The sequence below is a fragment of the Saimiri boliviensis genome, chromosome 16 (genome assembly GCF_048565385.1).
Source record: "Saimiri boliviensis isolate mSaiBol1 chromosome 16, mSaiBol1.pri, whole genome shotgun sequence".
Lineage (NCBI taxonomy): Eukaryota > Metazoa > Chordata > Mammalia > Primates > Cebidae > Saimiri > Saimiri boliviensis.
The window spans coordinates 56,650,525-56,668,465 of NC_133464.1; the positions used below are offsets into that span (position 1 = coordinate 56,650,525).

Consider the following 17,941-nt stretch of genomic DNA (forward strand, 5'->3'; position numbering starts at 1 on the left):
TGGAATAACTGGGTATTTATATTCACATGGGAAAAAAAGTATTGATCCTTACCTCATTTTGTACACAAAAATCAAAGCAGTAATAGTTTTAAATGTAAATGGTAAAGCCATTAATCTTTTTGAATAAATATGAAAAATTTTCTTAACTTTCAAATTTTTTAGATATTAAACAAAGAGCATGAACACACTTTATACTGGGGATATTATCAATTAAAAATTAGCTCTTTAAAGAACACTATTAAAGAAATTTATAGGCATACCACATATTAGAAAATATTCAAAATATGTATCTTTTGTAAGACTTGTATTGAGAATAAAGACAGTCAAAATATGATAGTATACAAAAAACAAATAATTTTTAATGAGAAAATTTTGAATGAACATTTTAGAAAAAAGGTACAAATGACAAAAGTACGTTAAAAGATGTCCAACATCATTAGTCTTCAGGGAAATGTAAATTTAAACCAAATTAAAATTTCATTAACTCCAAATTGATCTACAGTAGTCAAGACCCATCAGTGTGCTGGATTCAGTAGGCTCATCTCACATGCAGACTCACACAGATTCAAAATAAAGGGATAGAGGAAGATTTGCCAAGCAAACGGAGAACAAAGAAAAGCAGGCGTAGCAATCCTAGTCTCTGATTAAAGGGACTTTAAACCAACAAAGATCAAAAGAGACAAAGAAAGGCATTATATAATGGTAAAAGGATCAATGCAACAAGAAGAGCTAACTATTCTAAATATTTATGCACCCAATGCAGGAGCACCTGGATATATAAAGCTAGTTCTTAAAGACCTACAAAGAGACTTACTCCTGCACAATAATAGTGGTAGACTTTAACACTCCACTGACAATATTAGACAGATCAACAAGACAGAAAGTCAATGAGGATATCCAGGACTTGAACATAGATTTGGACCAAGCAGACCTAATAGACATCTACAGGACACTCCACCCCAAATCCACAGAATACACATTCTTCTCAGCACCACGTTGTACTTACTCAAAAACCGACCACGTAATTGGAAGTAAATCACTCCTCAGCAAATGCAAAGGAACAGAAACCATAACAGTGTCTCAGACCACAGGGCAATCAAATTAAAACACAGGATTAAGAAAAGCACTCAAAACCATACAATCACGTGGAAACTGAACAACTTGCTCCTGAATGACCAATGGATAAACAATGAAATGCAGGCAGAAATAAAAATGTTCTTGGAAACCAATGAGAATGAAGACACAGTGCACCAGATCCTATGGGACACATATAAAGCAGTGTCTAGAGGAAAATTTAAACCAATAAATGCCCACATGAGAAACAAGGAAAGACCTAAATTGGCACCCTTTCATAAAAATTGAAAGAGCTAGAGGAGCAAGATCAAAACAACTGAAAAGCAAGCAGAAGACAAGAAATAACTAAGATCAGAGCAGAACTGAAGAAAATAGAGACCCCAAAATCCCTTAAAAATTTCAATAAATCCAGGAGCTGGTTTTTTGAAAAGATCAACGAAACAGATCACTAGCTAGACTAATAAAAAAGAAAGGAGAGAAGAATTTAATAGATGCAATAAAAAACAATAAAGGGGAGCTCACCACCGAGTCCTCTGAAATACAAATTACCATCAGAGATTACTACAAACAACTCTATGCACATAAACCAGTAAATCTGGAAGAAAGGGATAACTTCCTGGACACTTGCACTCTCCCAAGACTAAACCAAGAAGAAGTTGAAACCCTGAACAGACCAATAACAAAGTCTGAAGTTGAGGTGGCAATTTATAGCCTACCGACCAAAAAAAGTTCAGGTCCAGATGGGTTCACAGCTGAATTCTACCATACATACAAGGAGGAGCTGGTACCATTCCTGTTGAAACTATTCCAAACAATACAAAAAGAGGGAATCCTGCCAAGCTGTTTCTATGTGACCAACATCATCCTGCCAGATACCAAAATCTGGAAGAGACAAAACTGAAAAAGAAAACTACAGGCCAATATCCATGATGAACATTGATGCAAAAATCTTCAATAAAATACTGGCAAACCACTTGCAGCAGCACATCAAAAAGCTTATCCACCACAATCAAGTAGGCTTCATACCAGGGATGCAAAGCTGGTTCAACATATGCAAAACTATAAATGAAATTCACCACATAAACAGAACCAAAGACAAAAACTACATTATTATCTCAGTAGATGCAGAGAAGGCCTTTAACACAATTCAACAGCCCTTTATGCTAAAAATTCTCAATAAACTGGGTTATAGATGGAATGTATCTCAAAACATAAAAGCTATTTACGACAAGCCCACAGCCAATATCATACTTAATGAGCAAAAATTAGAAGTATTCACTTTAAAAAAAAAAACTGGCACTAGACAAGGATGCCCTCTCTCACCATTCCTATTCAATACAGTATTGGAAGTTCTAGCCAGAGCAATTAGGCAAGGAAGAAAAAAAAAGTTTTCAATTAGGAAAAGAAGTCAAATCATCCCTATTTGCAGAGGATATTAAGTATATTTAGAAGACCCCATTGTCTCAGCCCAAAAGTTCCTTAAGCCGATAAGCAACTTCAGCAAAGTCTCAGGATACAAAATCAATGTGCAGAAATCACAAGCATTCCTATACACTAACAGCAGACTAACAGACAGCCAAATCATGAGCGAACTCCCATTTACAATTGCTACAAAGGCAATAAAATACCTAGGAATACAACTAACAAAGGAGGTAAAAAAATGTCTTCAAGGAGAACTACAAACCACTGATCAAGGAAATAAGAGAGGACACAAACAGTTGGAAAAAATATTCCATGCTCATGGTTAGGAAGAATCAACATTGTGAAAATGGCTATCCTGCCCAAATTAATTTGTAGATTCAGTGCTATCCCCATCAAGCTACCATTGACCTTCTTCACAGAACTGAAAAAAAAAAAAAAAAAAAAAAAAAAAAAAAAAAAACCACTTTAAACTTCAGATAGAACCAAAAGAGAGCCTACATAGCCAAGACAATCCTAAGCAAAAAGAACAAAGCTGGAGACATCACACTACCTGACTTCAAACTATACTACAAGGCTACAGTAATCAAAACACCATGGCACTGGTACCAAAACAGAGATATAGACCAATGGAACAGAACAGAGGCCTCACAAATAACATCACATGTCTACAACCATCCAATCTTTGACAAACCTGACAAACAAGAATGGGGAAAGGATTCCCTGTTTAAAAAATGGTGTTGGGAAAACTGGCTAGCCATATGCAGGAAGCTGAAACTGGACCCCTTATACAAAAATTAACTCCAGATGGATTAAAGATTTAAACATAAGACCTAACACCATTAAAACCCTAGAAGAAAACCTAGGCAAAACCATTCAGGACATAGGCACAGACAAGGACTTCATGACCAAAACACCAAAAGCATTGGCAACAAAAGTCAAAATAGACAAATGGGACATAATCAAACTCCACAGCTTCTGCACAGCAAAAGAAACTATCATTAGAGTGAACCAGCAACCAACAGAATGGGAAAAAAATTTTACAATCTACCCATCAGACAAAGGGCTAATATCCAGAATCTACAAAGAACTAAAGCAGATTTACAGGAAAAAAACAAACCCATTCAAAAGTGGGCGAAGGATATGAACAGACACTTTTCAAAAGGAGACATACATGAGGCCAACAAACATATAAAAAAATGTTCATCATCACTGGTCATCAGAGAAATGCAAATCAAAACCACATTGAGATACCATCTCATGCCAGTTAGGATGGCGATCATTAAAAAATCTGGAGACAACAGATGCTGGAGAGGATGTGGACAAATAGGAACACTCTTACACTGTTGGTGGGAGTGTAAATTAGTTCAACCATTGTGGAAGACAGTGTGGTGATTCCTTAAGGATCTAGAAATAGAAATTCCATTTGACCCAGCAATCCCATTACTGGTTACATACCCAAAGGATTGTAAATCGTTCTATCATAAAGACACATGCACATGTATGTTCACTGTGGCATTGTTTACGATAGCAAAGACCTGAAGCCAACCCAAATGCCCGTCGATGATAGACTGGACAAAAAAAAAATGTGGCACATATACACCATGGAATACTATGCAGCCATAAAAAAGATGAATTCCTGTCCTTTGTAGAGACATGAATGAATCTAGAAACCATAATTCTCAGCAAACTGACACAAGAACAGAAAACCAAACAAACATCGCCATGTTTTCACTCATAGGTGGGTGATGCACAATGAGAACACTTGGGCACAGGGAAGGGAACAACTCTCACAGGGCTAGATGGTGGGGTGGAGAGAAGGGAAGGTGGGTAGTAGGGGTGGGGGTCGGGGAAGAGAAGGAGGGTTAACACCAGGAGAAATGCCTGATGTAGGCAATGCAGCAGGGAATGGAGACAGCAAACCACCGTGGCATGTATGTTCCTATGCAACAACCCTGCACGATGCAGGACGTGCACATGTACCCCAGAGCCCATATACAATAAATAAATAAATAAATCCATTATAATTAAACCAGAAGAAATTTTGCAATAAAAATCAATCAGCAAGCTAATTTAAAATTCACATGTAAATACAAATGTTCTAGAATATTTGAAATGATTTTAAAAGGAAAAATGAAGCTTGAAGACTTACAGTACCTGACTTTAGTAAATCTAGCAACTGAATTCATATGATCAGAAGAATGATAAACACTGCATATAGATGAATAGAATATGGAGTTCAGAGGAGACCCACACATCTAAGGTCAACTGATTTTCACCCATTGTCTAATTTTGTTCTACTCACAGTCGGTCATTACACTAACACCATTGGCTTAGCCTGTGATATCAGAGCTTGTCAGAAATACAGCATCACGGGCCTAACTCCAGAGCAACAAAGTCTGAATGTGCGTCTAAAAAAAAAAAAAAAAAATCCCCAGGTGATTCAGATGCACATTAATGTTTGAGAAATCTTGAAATCCTTTTCTAAGTGGGAGTCCTCGGTTACTCAGAGATTGTCTTAAGATTCATAGTCTGTTCTACAGAGTATAAAGATCCCCGAGATCTTTGCTCTCCAATGAGAGGATTTGATTTACGAATATTTTTATTTCTAAGAATTTTAATGGCCTTTCCTGAATCTTTGTCTACTTGACGTTTTCAGGAATGTGCATCTATCTCTCTTTTCCTTTCAAACCATGGGAAGAACAGAAATCTGTCAAAATCCTACTTACCCTTTACATGTCATTAGAACTGCTACACCCATGTTTTCTCCTAATCAGAAGGGAATCGCTTTGTTACCTGCCTCCTTAATCTGAGCTCTTTATCCTTTGAAGCTATAGTTTTTAGGTGTATAACTTTCAATAATTAATTGCTGTTTTTCCTTAAAAAATTTTTAAGTGTCCTTAAAGGGACCTTAACTAGTTCCTTTAGTAGACCATCAAGTTTTACACACTGCTTTTTAAAACTACCTTCATTTTGAAAGCAACTCTGTTCTGGTCCCTGAAAACACAGTTTGAAAATCATTGGAATGTACCACAAACACTCTTTAATATAAAATTACAAAGCAGCTTATTCAATCTGTAGTACTTTGGTTGTCATTTAGCAGTCCTTTACATAAAGAAAACATGCATCCTAAATTATAGGATGTAAAACTATTTTTAACAGTCAAGGTGTTATCTGCATGTCATATAACTGGAAAATAAGAAAAAAATGTTAAAAGTTTTATCTTTTGCTTTAAAGCAATATGAAAAGTAGAAAGAGTTGAGGAAACAACAAAATTAGAAATAAAATGCATTTAACTTTGATGAACATTAGATATAAAAACAGATGAGACTGTCAGTGCCCTCTATGTATATGAAAACACAATAGTATTTATGTAACAGCTGCATGAAAACACGCCTAGAGAGCTCACTTTGAGGCCAGGTGCAGTGACTTACACCTGTAATCATAGCACTTCAGGGAGCCATGGCAGGTGGATCACTCACTCAAGTCCAGGAGTTTGAGACCAGCCTGAGTAACATGGCAAAACCCTGTCTCTAGAAAAAATAAAATAATTAGCAGGACATGGTGGCATGCACCTGTAGTCTCCACTACTTTAGAGGCTGAGGTGGGAGGATTGCTTGAGCCCAGGAGGTCGAAGATGCAATGAGTCATGATCATGCCACTGCACTTCAGACTGGGCAACAGAATGATACCCTGCCTCAAAAAGCAAACAAAACAGTGTAACAGCTGACTTTGGATGGATAAATTGGTTAAGAATTAAAGATCTTTTATTAATACTGATAAAAGAAAAACTGTAGACAAAGTTAACAGAGTTTCACTGAGCAAAGAATGATTCTTGAATGAAGAGTTTCAGAGACTCCAGCATTGCTATTGATGGAGAGGATTTACGGACTGAAAACGGAAAGTGTGGCACAGGAACGGCTGGATCAGTTACAGCTCATGTTTGCCTTATTTGAACATGGTTTGAACAACTGGCTGGCTGTGAATGGTTTCAGTATGGCCTCTGCGACAGGCTGAGGCTCAGCTTTTTGTTACAAGAGTAAGTTACAGTCTGTTTACACATACAGTTAGGTTACAGTTCTCTATGTAAGGATAAACCTTTAGACTGAACTTATAAGGAGGGAGCTTTAGGCCAAATTTAATTTAACAATACCTAGGTGAGAAATTATCTGGGATTTACCTCAGAATTGCCAATGCATTACCCATAGATGATCTTTTCATTCCAGAACATTACGTAAGGTCTTTACTAACTATATTTTCTTCATTTCTCAATATGTATTTTTTTTTTGAGATGAGATTTGCTTTTGTTGCCCAGACTGGAGTGCAATGGCACAATACCAACTCACTGCAACCGCCACCTCCTGGGTTCAAGTGATTCTCCTGCCTCAGCCTCCCAAGTAGCTGAGATTATAGGAATCACCACCACACCCAGCTAATTTTGTATTTTTTTAGTAGAGATGGGGTTTCTCCACATTGGCCAGGCTGGTCTTGAACTCCCAGCCTCAGGTGATCCGCCCACCTCAGCCTCCCAAGGTGCTGGGATTATAGGTGTGAGCCACCATGCCCAGCCAATATGTATCAAAATGGCTCCCAATACATTGACATTACAATGATTTCTTTAAAAATATTTCAAATAACTTTTTCAGAAGATTCCTATGTATACAAATAGAGTGTTACATGCTTTCATAGGGATTATCAAATTCAAGAAAGAAACTGGTTAATTAAATTAACTTGGTCACATCAAAATTGTTTCTCCTCTTTTAGCTTAACATTTGACATGGCTCAAATATAATGAGCTCTTGTGCCAAAGCCTCCATTTAAGATTAATATATTTCTCATTTGAAACAGCAGTGTGATATAAAGTTTGCTGAAATAATAAAACCAAGTTCCTAAATGAAAACCAAATAATTAAGAAGTAGTGAGAAATGCTTCACAAACAGAAATGTAATAAAGACACATCAATGGCTCACTTCTGCTCTCAGAAATACCATATTCTGACCTTTTCTTGATTCTCTGAAGTTCTTTCAAAATGCATTTTGCATTGACACAATTCAGTTCCCTATTTAACCCATTAGTGTCATTCCAGCTTTTGCACCTACTGTTGGTCTTTGTCTGTCTTTCACAGATTTCTACAATAGCTATAAATAAGCAGGGCTTGGAAAACAAAAAAAAAACAAAAAAAAAAAAAAAAAAAAAGGAGATAAAATTGGTTCAGCAACAAGCTTTTGCTTTTCTTTTTCTGGTGCTTATAGAGGATTTAGTTGGTTTCGTCATTTTCCCCCTGTGCTATAGACCATGAAAACAAAACCTTTAAAGCTCAAATGCAGAAACTTGGCTGGAGAAACAAATACAGAATTGACAACTCTCGGCAATGCAATGTTAATTGGCATCTCAGAGATTCACTTTCCATCAGAAGGGCCATTGGTACTGATTCTTTCCAGAAAAAAAAGAATTCATAAGTTCATTAAAAGAGAGAGAGAGAAAAAAGAGGATGCTAAGTGGTCTGATTTGATAGGGAAAAGCTCAAATCTTCTTTTCAGTATTAGTTCACAGCCAGATGATTCCTTGGGCTCTTATATGTTGAGAGAGAATTCTCAAAGCGTTTCTCACATTTCTGCACATCTTGCAAACAGATGCACTGACAAGTTTTGTACTGGGCAATCTTTTTGAGATGTTTATATAGAGAACAGCCATGGGAGATAGAAAACTGTCTTCCTCCAGAGTAGAAGGTAGGTGTGTTTACTGACAAGAATACTGGGATAAAGTTTAAGCAGGTTTCCTTGAGGCTCATTATAAAAGAATGGGGTTTCCCTAGTTTGGGATATCTTGGCTGAGACAGAAACATGTTGCCTGCACAGTATTCATCTATATCTGCTTGTATTGCCCTATGATCCTTGAGGCTACCTTGTCAACTTGCAAGCAGGTTAGAATCTGAGACCCTTCACACTTTCTGAATATCATACTCCAGCCATTTACAGACAATTGACATACCAACTTTCCTCAAGGATCATAGATTTCTAAAATTTGCTCATGAGGAAGTGTTGACCCAAATGTTTGGAGACATGATGTTGATTTATTCTTTAGTTATTTATATTGTTTAATCCACATATTATAAGAGACTAAAAAGACATTTTAGTCTTTTTAGTTGGCAAAACAACTTTAGTTTTAATGAAGCAATTGCAACATATTTATGGTTCATATATTTTGTACAGTGTTTCTGTCCTTTCTGGTTTCTGCTTAAGTCCTGGCTCCTAGCAAAAGAGACTTTAAGTGGCATAAAAATATATTCAGAAAGCCCCATTGGGAAGAGTGTCTGAGTAGGGTTTGCCACAGTTGTTAATAACTTCTTCCTGTTTATAAATAGACCAGGGAAAGCCAAAGAGGTGGCTGACCATTAGCCTGACACTCGGCTGGCACAGGCATACGAATGCACCGGTTCTGTATGGCTGCATTAGTCGTATGACAGGCACCAGTTGTTTATTTCTGTCATTTCCTCTGATGGTTATACACCTATACTACCTTTTGTCTCTGTTATCACAAGTGCATTTTTTCTTATTCTTTGTAGGACAGTCAGAGTTAGGTACACATAATTTCAGGACCTCTTGCCACAACATTCCATCTAAACTCACAGCATGCTGAAACAAGGAGGTATCAGAAAACCGGCAAAGAATCTCCGGTAGAATGAACAGCCAATGACAATCAGAAGGGACTCTGTTCAAGGGTAATTAGTTAATAGTATTATGAAACTGAGGTTGTATATAGTAGATTCAAACTGATTAAAACCTGCTAAATCATACCATTATTAGAATGAATAGGTGGATATTTAGATAAACATAAGAATAAGATACTAGTGGAACAAAATAAAAGATTCCTTTTCTGTCCTAATGGATGAATTATTTTCTAGTATTCATTGACTCCAAGAATATAATGATCTTAAACACAGAAATAACAAAGGGCGCAAGCAACATGCTAGGCGAAGATAAATGTTATTCACAGCATTCTTTTATAAAGTTATTATTAGCCCTATTTGCAAATTAAGGTTGGTACCTCACATAGATCTACTAATTGGAAGGAGCTAACAAGAGGCAGACCGCAGGTTTAAAGCCAGGTTTCTCTGATGCCAACGCCTCATTATTTTAACCAGTCGTAAGGGTTTAAAGAGATGATATGAAAAATACCTAGCACAGTGTCAGACACATAATAAATAACTGAATGCTATTACTGTTGATCACTTTAACAATTTAGAAAAATGTCAGCTGTATTTAAGAGTCAGATTTTGCTTTAGCACAAGAAGTCCTGTTGATCAATCCATTGGTATTTCAAATACTTACTCCCATTCAGACATTGGAATGTCATGGTCCAGGTAATAACCAGTGACTAAAATCCTTAGAGAGCTTATAGTTCAGTTGGAGACAAGCAGGAATACAAACAATTTCAAGGCCATGTTTTCAGAGACATTTTGGTGAGGTTAATACAATTACTGTAGAAGGACCAAAAAAAGCACACCTACCTGGTTTGGGGAAGTTTAGTATCAAGGCAGTTTCCTCAGTGGTTTGATTTTAGTTAGACACACCTACCTGAGAAGAGTTGGTTGGTTCCTAGGTGCAGCAGCTTGTTCTGCAGAAGTCTGTTTGCTGGGGCAGATCACTGTCTCTGGGATTTCTGCAGGAACAGCAACACCTAGAAAAACCAACAACATCAGTGCATGTTGGAGTCCTGTTATCTGACACTCTCAAAGGTAGAATTAACTTCTGTAGCTGACTTAGGTTCTTCCTTAAACTAGTCTCCAGCAAGGAACCACATATGATATTTTCTTCCCTGGGTTTGCCAACATTCAAGAATAAAAGAACAAACAACCATACTATTATTCCTCAGTTGTACATCCAAAATGAACTTTAAAAAAATATCTATAAGAAATATATTATTTGTACAACCAAATTTGAAGAGAAGTAATTTATGACTTCAAAAACTTGCTAAATCCTTTAGGACTAAGTAAACACACTCTAAGTAAGATATTTATTATGCTCTGAAGGCACATCTCAAACTCCCTTGAGCTTCTCTGCCTGTAATACCTGCATTCGGTCTGGAGCCAACTTAAAGGTAGAACAAATCCCCCAGAGACCAATGAATTTGAAGAGAATGCTAATTATCTTGGGGAAGGAAACGTTCTAAAGCCACATTTTATCCTCTCTGCTTTCCTCCAATCTCTCCTAAAAGAGGGATTTGAAAATGAGCACTGCCCTATCCTTTGTCTACTTTTTGAACTGGAACAACTACAGGAATTCGCTAAGAGTTGAAATAGCAAAAAAATAGAGAAAGGATAAGCAGACCGTTAAGCCCTTTATTGGTACAAAAGCCACTCTGGGAAGCCCCATCCTTTATCCATGAAGTGTACCATAGCAAGTAGAGGAAATAAACACACACATTTAAGACTGAATCTGAGACACTGTGGAAAGGCAACACCAGGCCCATCTTTCCACAAACAAGTACCCAATTCTGTAAACACGGCACAATCCTGGAGCTGGGGCTGACATTTACTTTGCTTTTGAGGATACCCGAAACTTCTACAAACAAAGAAATAAACAAAGAGCATAGGCCCACAAATGTTCACATTGTTAACAGGAAATTACAGCCTCAGAAATGATTTTCTTATAACTCTAGGATATCAGCAAATGAAGGTTAGTAGAAGTTGCAAAATTGAATACCTAGATGATGTTACAGAAGCGACCAACAGCAAATTAAGAGGCTAAAAGCCATTTCATACATCTGATTGTTTTCCTCTTAAAAAAAAGAAACAAAATCAACATGTGTTCCATCTGTGTACAGGCAGCAAACACCATCAATGTCTGATCATTTGGCCTGATATTCTGGACTGAAGCCCTGGCTCCTGTGAGCACAGGAGAAGCTGCAGCCGACTCTGTACGTTTAGACAGAGGAGATGAATCGCGCCCAAATCAGCGTGCACCCATCACTGCCAGTGATTTATGTCCCTGAATGTTAAACTCTTCAAAAGAGGTTGACTAGATGAATATTTGTGTTTACCTTGGAGGTTTACACCACAGGATTCCTGAAGGGAAATGGGACAGTGGAAATGAAAACTGATTAATTCTGATGTGAGGGGCATTCTATGCAATGGAAATTAAATCTTAGAGCCTTGGGAACTGCTAGTTTCTTTAGCTCTTGAATAAAATTGGAGGTTGCAGAGGCTTTTGTGAGAAGTACAGTCTGGCTTCTATAAGAGAAAAGGTTAAATGTTTTATTTTTCCTCAACAGTTATTCTTTTAATAATCTTAGATTTTTCACAGGAATTTTCTTGAAAAGCTTTCACTTCCTTGGTAAGTATGGAAGTGTGCTCTTCTAAAAAGCAAAATGTTCTCTGCATGCTTTTCTATATAAGAGAAACACACCTTTTCAGGGAAGAACGAAGTAAGCTCTCTTTGCATGAAGGAAGGGACCTACCATTGTGGAAAAAGCATTATGTGTCCTAGGCACATACTGATGTAATAGAATATAGCAGCCTGACAAAACACCCATGTTATTAGAACAAGTCTGCCTGTTATTATATTTACTATTACCATCATTAGGCCTGAACATAGCGGTAGTACTAGCATTTGGGCACATGGTGTCTCAGGCCCTATAGAACAGGTACATTATATAAATTATTTCTTATCCTCACAATAACCTTAATATATGTTGTTATTCTCATTTGACAGATGGGATACAGAGTTTAAGCAAGAGTTTTATATCTTTTTACAAAGTTCAACTTGAAGAATTAAGCTTCACAGACAGAAAACAAAGCCAGGAAGAAGTGGAGTTGCAAAAATTGCAGTAAGACTGTCTCCCAAGATGGTGTAGCGGTGATACATCTGCAAATCTTAATCCTATAAACTAAAGAATGCAAGCATTGAAATTGTTTCTTTTATAAAACGGAGTTAATTTTTATTAAAATATGGAGAAATACATTTTTCTGGTACCAAATCCCTGTCCATTGGCCAGTTTCATCTAAGAGCTGGGGAAGAGCCGTCTACACTGAAAAGGACTCACGGGGAGGGGAGTGGCCTGGGCATTGATGGATAATTCATGCAGGTTGGCATTAATAAGCATGTCCATTCTCTTTGGCCTTCAGCCGTTAGAAACACAGGTAAATGCTTCAACCTACTGGTCTGTGAGCCAGGATCTGTTGGCTGTTTGTGCTATGTTTGTTCTCTCTTGGGTGAAGAGAGAACATCCTGCTTCTGTTCTCATGTTGCAGAGGCTCTGTGATCTGCTTCCATGGCTCCCCATAGACATTTTTCTAGGTTCCACTGTGAGAATGATTCTAGACTCTCTACTTCTCTGGGAGTTGTGCTAACAAGTCATGATTTAGGGCAAACTAGTAGCTTAATGAGTACACAGCTGGCCTGGTCCTATACTCTGTGAACCCTATGAAGAGACATATTAAGCAAGATGAGTGTAAGACACCATCTCATATTAAGAATGGCATGCTATCATCTGCTCCCCTCCACTCCAGGCCCCCAGAGAAGTATCTGCTCTGGTGAGAGATTTTAACCAGAAATTAATATAGAATTAAATGAGAGGAATATTGAACACATGGCTCCTCATACTGGCTCATTCTAGAAAAATGAAGAAAGGGCATAAAGAGGCGTTGAGGCTAAACTACTTTGTGGAATAATGAAACATTTGAGGTCAAAGTCAAGACCCAATACTGCACCTACCACCCCTTAGCTGTTCTGCCTCTGAAAAGTTTCTAAACCCTTTGATACTTCAGTGTACTCATTTGCAAAGGGGCATCATAACACCTTCATTACAAGAAAATTAAAAAGTATGTAAAGCTTGTATTGAGCTTTCATATGTTAGGTACTCTTTGAAGGGCTTTATGCATAATAACTCATTTAATTCTTACCCCAACCACCTTAATAGGGATTATTAGTCCTGCATCACAGTAACCACAGTAGAGAGATATTAAATAAATTGTTCAAGGTCATATGACTAAGAAGTGGCAGAGCTCGAATTTTTCCCCTGGGAACTTTGTGCTACAGTTCACATTTTTAATCACTCTACTCCATTACCAAAACTTCACCACTAACTAGCAGTATAACTCATTGTCAAAATCAGGATCCTTCTGAGTAAAGACAATACTATCACAATAACACTGAGACAAGATGTACAGAGATTGCTCCCCAGGGAAACCAAAACATAAGAGCACCCTAATGATATCATGAACTTCAATACTGCACATAGGCCCTGATTTCCAAAACAGAAAACAAGTAACCTAACATGACCGAGGAAATAATCTGCAGTTGTATTTGTTTCACTGTATCCTACAGATGGTGAGTTTTCATCAAGAAAGTAATAGAACAAAATTAAGTCACATCTTGGTATATACTTACGGCCAACTACTATATCACATTTTTCTTCCACTTTCAACCTGCAGTCACTGTGTCCCACACTCTTCTCTTTTACCAAAGACCTTCTGTGGAGAACATCTTTCTCAACATCTTTGCAAATGACACCACTAGTCTACCCGTAAGAGATCAATCCAGGTCTTCACTGAAAGAAACTGGTGAGGCCTCACTGCCAAAGTCTTTCCCATTGAAGATTCCCCTTTATTTCTCCCCTAAAGAATTATTTATCATCCAACTGGGAAGGCCCTCCCTCTCAGTAATCAGAGTTTTGTGGCAGATGGGACAAATAAGGCTGCACAGTGAGAGGCTGAATGGTGCTTTTTGGTTCTCATTGTTGTATTGCTATTTTCCAGGCATAGCTCACATTTATTTAAGCTACATTGTTACACTGATGACTCACAATCTGTCTGGCATTCAAAATAAATCAACCAACATCAATCAATGCATATGTATTGAACACCTGTTTCAAGTGTACACAGAGTCTGACCTTCCTTTTAACACAGCAAATTATTCTCCATTGTACTGATGAACGGTTTGCTTTTCCTTCCAAGGTCCACTATTCTGTCCTTGCCCTCGTTGAACTCTCAGTTAGGTCGCCTTGACTTCCTGCCCAGATCAACAAGGGCATTTCAATTTCGATCCAGGCTTTCTGGATGTCAGCCACTCACCCATATCTTTAAGCAAATAAAACAATGTAATGAAACTTTTTCTTACAGACTCTCTACCTTGCCCAGTAACCACTCACAATCCTAAGTCCAGAAATAGAGGGCCTAGGGCAATGTTTTCAACGTAGTAGGTGCATCTGTTAAATATTGCTCCAAAATTATTTTAAAACATAGTTGCTTGAAATAATATGTATTGTATCCCACAATTTCTATGGGTCAAAAATCTGTGAGCAGCTTAGTTGGTAGGTCTCTCTCAGAATTGCTCATGAAGTTGCTGTCAAGATGTCTGTGAGGGCTTCAGAATTCTGGACGCTCAACAGGCACTGAAGGGTCCACTTCCAAGATGGCTCACGTGGCTGTTAGCCGAAGGCTTTAGTTCCCCTTATTTGGACTTCTTTATAGGGTTTCTTAAGTGTCCTCAGGACATGGAAGTTCACTTCCCCTCAAGAAAGTGATCTAATAGAGAACACCAGAAGGAAGACACAGTGCTAGTTTATGGCCTTGCCATACTGTCACTTCCACCATATTCTGTTCACTAGATGAAATCACTGAGTTCATTCAGCCCACATTCAAGGGAGAGAGGAGCTAGGCTATACCTTTTGTAATGAAGAAAGTCAAAGAATTTGTGAACATATTTCAAAAAAGCAGGTATATTAATTCTTCAGAGAAACACAACTACAGACACACACACACACACACATACACACACACACACACACACATTCTAGATATACATTCTAGAAATAACTTAGAATCTAGAAAAAGATTTACGGTAAGGAATTGGCTCATGTGATTATGGAGCCTGGCAAGTCCAAAACCTGCAGAGCCGAAAACAGCCCAAAAACTGCAGTCCCAGTTCAAGTCAGAAGATGAGAACTGCTATAGAAACAGGAAAAGTCAGTGTCTCACAGAAAAGGCCCCCAAAAGGCAGAATTCCCTCACTTAAAGGATAGTCAACCTTTTGCTCTATCAGGCCTTCCACTGACTAAATGAGGCTCACTCGTATTAAGGAGGGTGTATCTGCTTTATTCAAGTTCAAGAATTTTAATGTTACCCTTATCCAAAAACACCCTCACAGAAACACCCAGAGTGATATTTGAGACCACCTGTGACCCTATGACTCAGTCAACTTGACAGATAAAATTAACCATCATAGTCAGCATCCAAAAAAGTTTATCAATAATGACATATTTGGCTGGGTGTGGTGGCTCTCACACCTGTAATCCCAACACTTTGGGAGGCTTGAGGTTGGAGGATCACTTGAACCCAAGAGTTTGAGACCCTATCTCTAAAATAAATAAAATAAAAATTTAAGCCAATATAGTCCCAGCTACTCTGGGAGTGGAAGTGGGAGGATCATTTGAGCCCAGGAGGTCAAAGTGCTACACTCCAGCCTGAATGACAGAATGAGAACCTGTCTTAATAAATAGGCTTTCCTTTCTGAGAGGAGCAGAAGGGTAACTGGGACATCATGGTTATTTTACTATGAGCCAAATGGGCATCTAGCTCTGGTCTCAGGAAAAAAATTGGAGTTTAGATTTAGGAGGAGGAGTATTGTGATTTATCCTGAATCTTACACTCACACCTTTAAATTTGGTCTAAAATACATTGTTTCCAAAGTTAAACTCTCCTCAGTTTTCTGTGTTGTAGAAAGAGAATTAGAAAAAAAAGAGGAAAATGCCAGAGCAAAAAGGTTTTTTGGAACGGTACTTGGCAAAGTGAATGGGAACATAATTTAGAATGTCTGACTATATTACTTTTTATAATTAGAACATTTCATGATTAGAAATGGTTGATTATAAAACTTCAGCCAGCCTGTCAGCCAGACACCTTCAAAAGCTCTAAAAAGAATAATTTATAATATTAAAACAAGTATCACCTCCACAATAAAGTAACGTAAAATAATACTACCATGTCCCAAGTGAGAAAAGAACAGTAGTTCCTGAAAAGTCAGGCTAAAATCAATACACTCAGCTCCTATTGTGTACTACAGACATGGAATCACACTCCACACTGCCTTTTCTTACTTCTTCCAGCTCAGACTCACTAAATTACATGATGTCACTGCAAGTCCTCCGAAGTGCCAAAGGCTACCCATCACCTGAATGACAAAGTTTTAATTCCTGATCCAGCATGTTAGATGCTTCGAAATACACCATAATTCTATGCCTTTGTATATTTCAATTCAATTCCAATAAATTTGACAAGTATTAGCTGAGAATTAGTAAATTTTTTGTTGAGAAGATAATAACAGAGATATGATCTTGAGAAGCTTTCAGCTTAATAGAATACGCTAAAAGGTACATGAAAAGTGATATAGACCACGACACAGGCAGTAATAGACATAATACAAGGGACAGAGAAAGGAATGATCAAGTTAGAGACTTTCCAGCATAGCAATCTTGCACTAGGTGTGAAAAAGCAAACTGATTTTCTTACCAATAGACAAGTTAGCCAAATGAGAGGCAGGAAAGTCAAGTGGCAGGCAGAGGGGGGAAGACTGACCTCCAGGCACAGAAAACAGCCATCTAAAGCTTTGTAGGGAGATTACTAGTGGTTTCTCTCCCTAGCAGTATTAGAAGCCGTTTCAGGAGCATCCGTGGGAGAGGAGGCTGCTTAGCTTCCTCCCCTATGGCAGGAATGAGATGCCAGTACCAGCAAAGGCATTGGCCCCTAACCTTCAGTGGAGGGCTAGCAGCAGCTCCTAATTTTGAATAACCACTTTTCTCTTTTGACCTTCTGAGAATATATAACTAATTTCCTATGTTGAATTCTCTCTGCTTGAAATGCCTAGAATAACTTATGTTATCTTGATTAAATATTGACTAATACAAGCTTCTAGCACAGTGTTAGTCCAAAATAATGAAAGATTTTATAGATGAAAGAATGACTAGATTAACAGATAAATGACAAATTAATGAGGATATACTTATTCTAAAATTAAGGCCTAGGTTTGGCAAAGAAGTCAGAAATTTACAATGCCATCATAAGGTTGAAGAACAACTTCATTGAAAAATGGAAAATTTCCTAACATTCTTAACTAAAACATGGAATGACCAGAGCTTTATTTTAAGCATATTAAGCTCCACAGGGAATTTTCTAATCCTACATCATCCTTCTCCAACAAGTAAAAGGGAAGAAGAAATTAGTAATCAGTTTGAATTCAGGTATTATAAATAACAAAGTATATACCCTGTCTAATTTATGTCAAAAATAATAGTGCCAGTGGAAAGTTTCTACATTTTTATTTTCTTTTTGTTTTTTAGAGGAGGTCTTGCTCTGCTGCCCAGGCTGGAGTGCAGCGGTGCAATCACAGCTCATTGCAGCCTTGACCACCCAGTCTAAGCAATCCTCCCACCTCACCCTGTCAAGTAGCTA

General features: G+C 37.7%; 1 protein-coding gene across 3 annotated transcripts in view; it reads right to left on the reverse strand.

The window, feature by feature from the left end:
* OLFM4 (olfactomedin 4) overlaps positions 1 to 17,941 on the reverse strand; it is a 737,268-nt gene that overhangs the window by 140,584 nt on the left and 578,743 nt on the right. For all 3 annotated transcript variants that reach the window (XM_074387646.1, XM_074387647.1, XM_003927191.4), the window contains exon 18: positions 10,071 to 10,173. The gene's annotated coding sequence lies outside the window, so the exon portion shown is untranslated. The remainder of the gene's footprint in view (positions 1 to 10,070; positions 10,174 to 17,941) is intronic.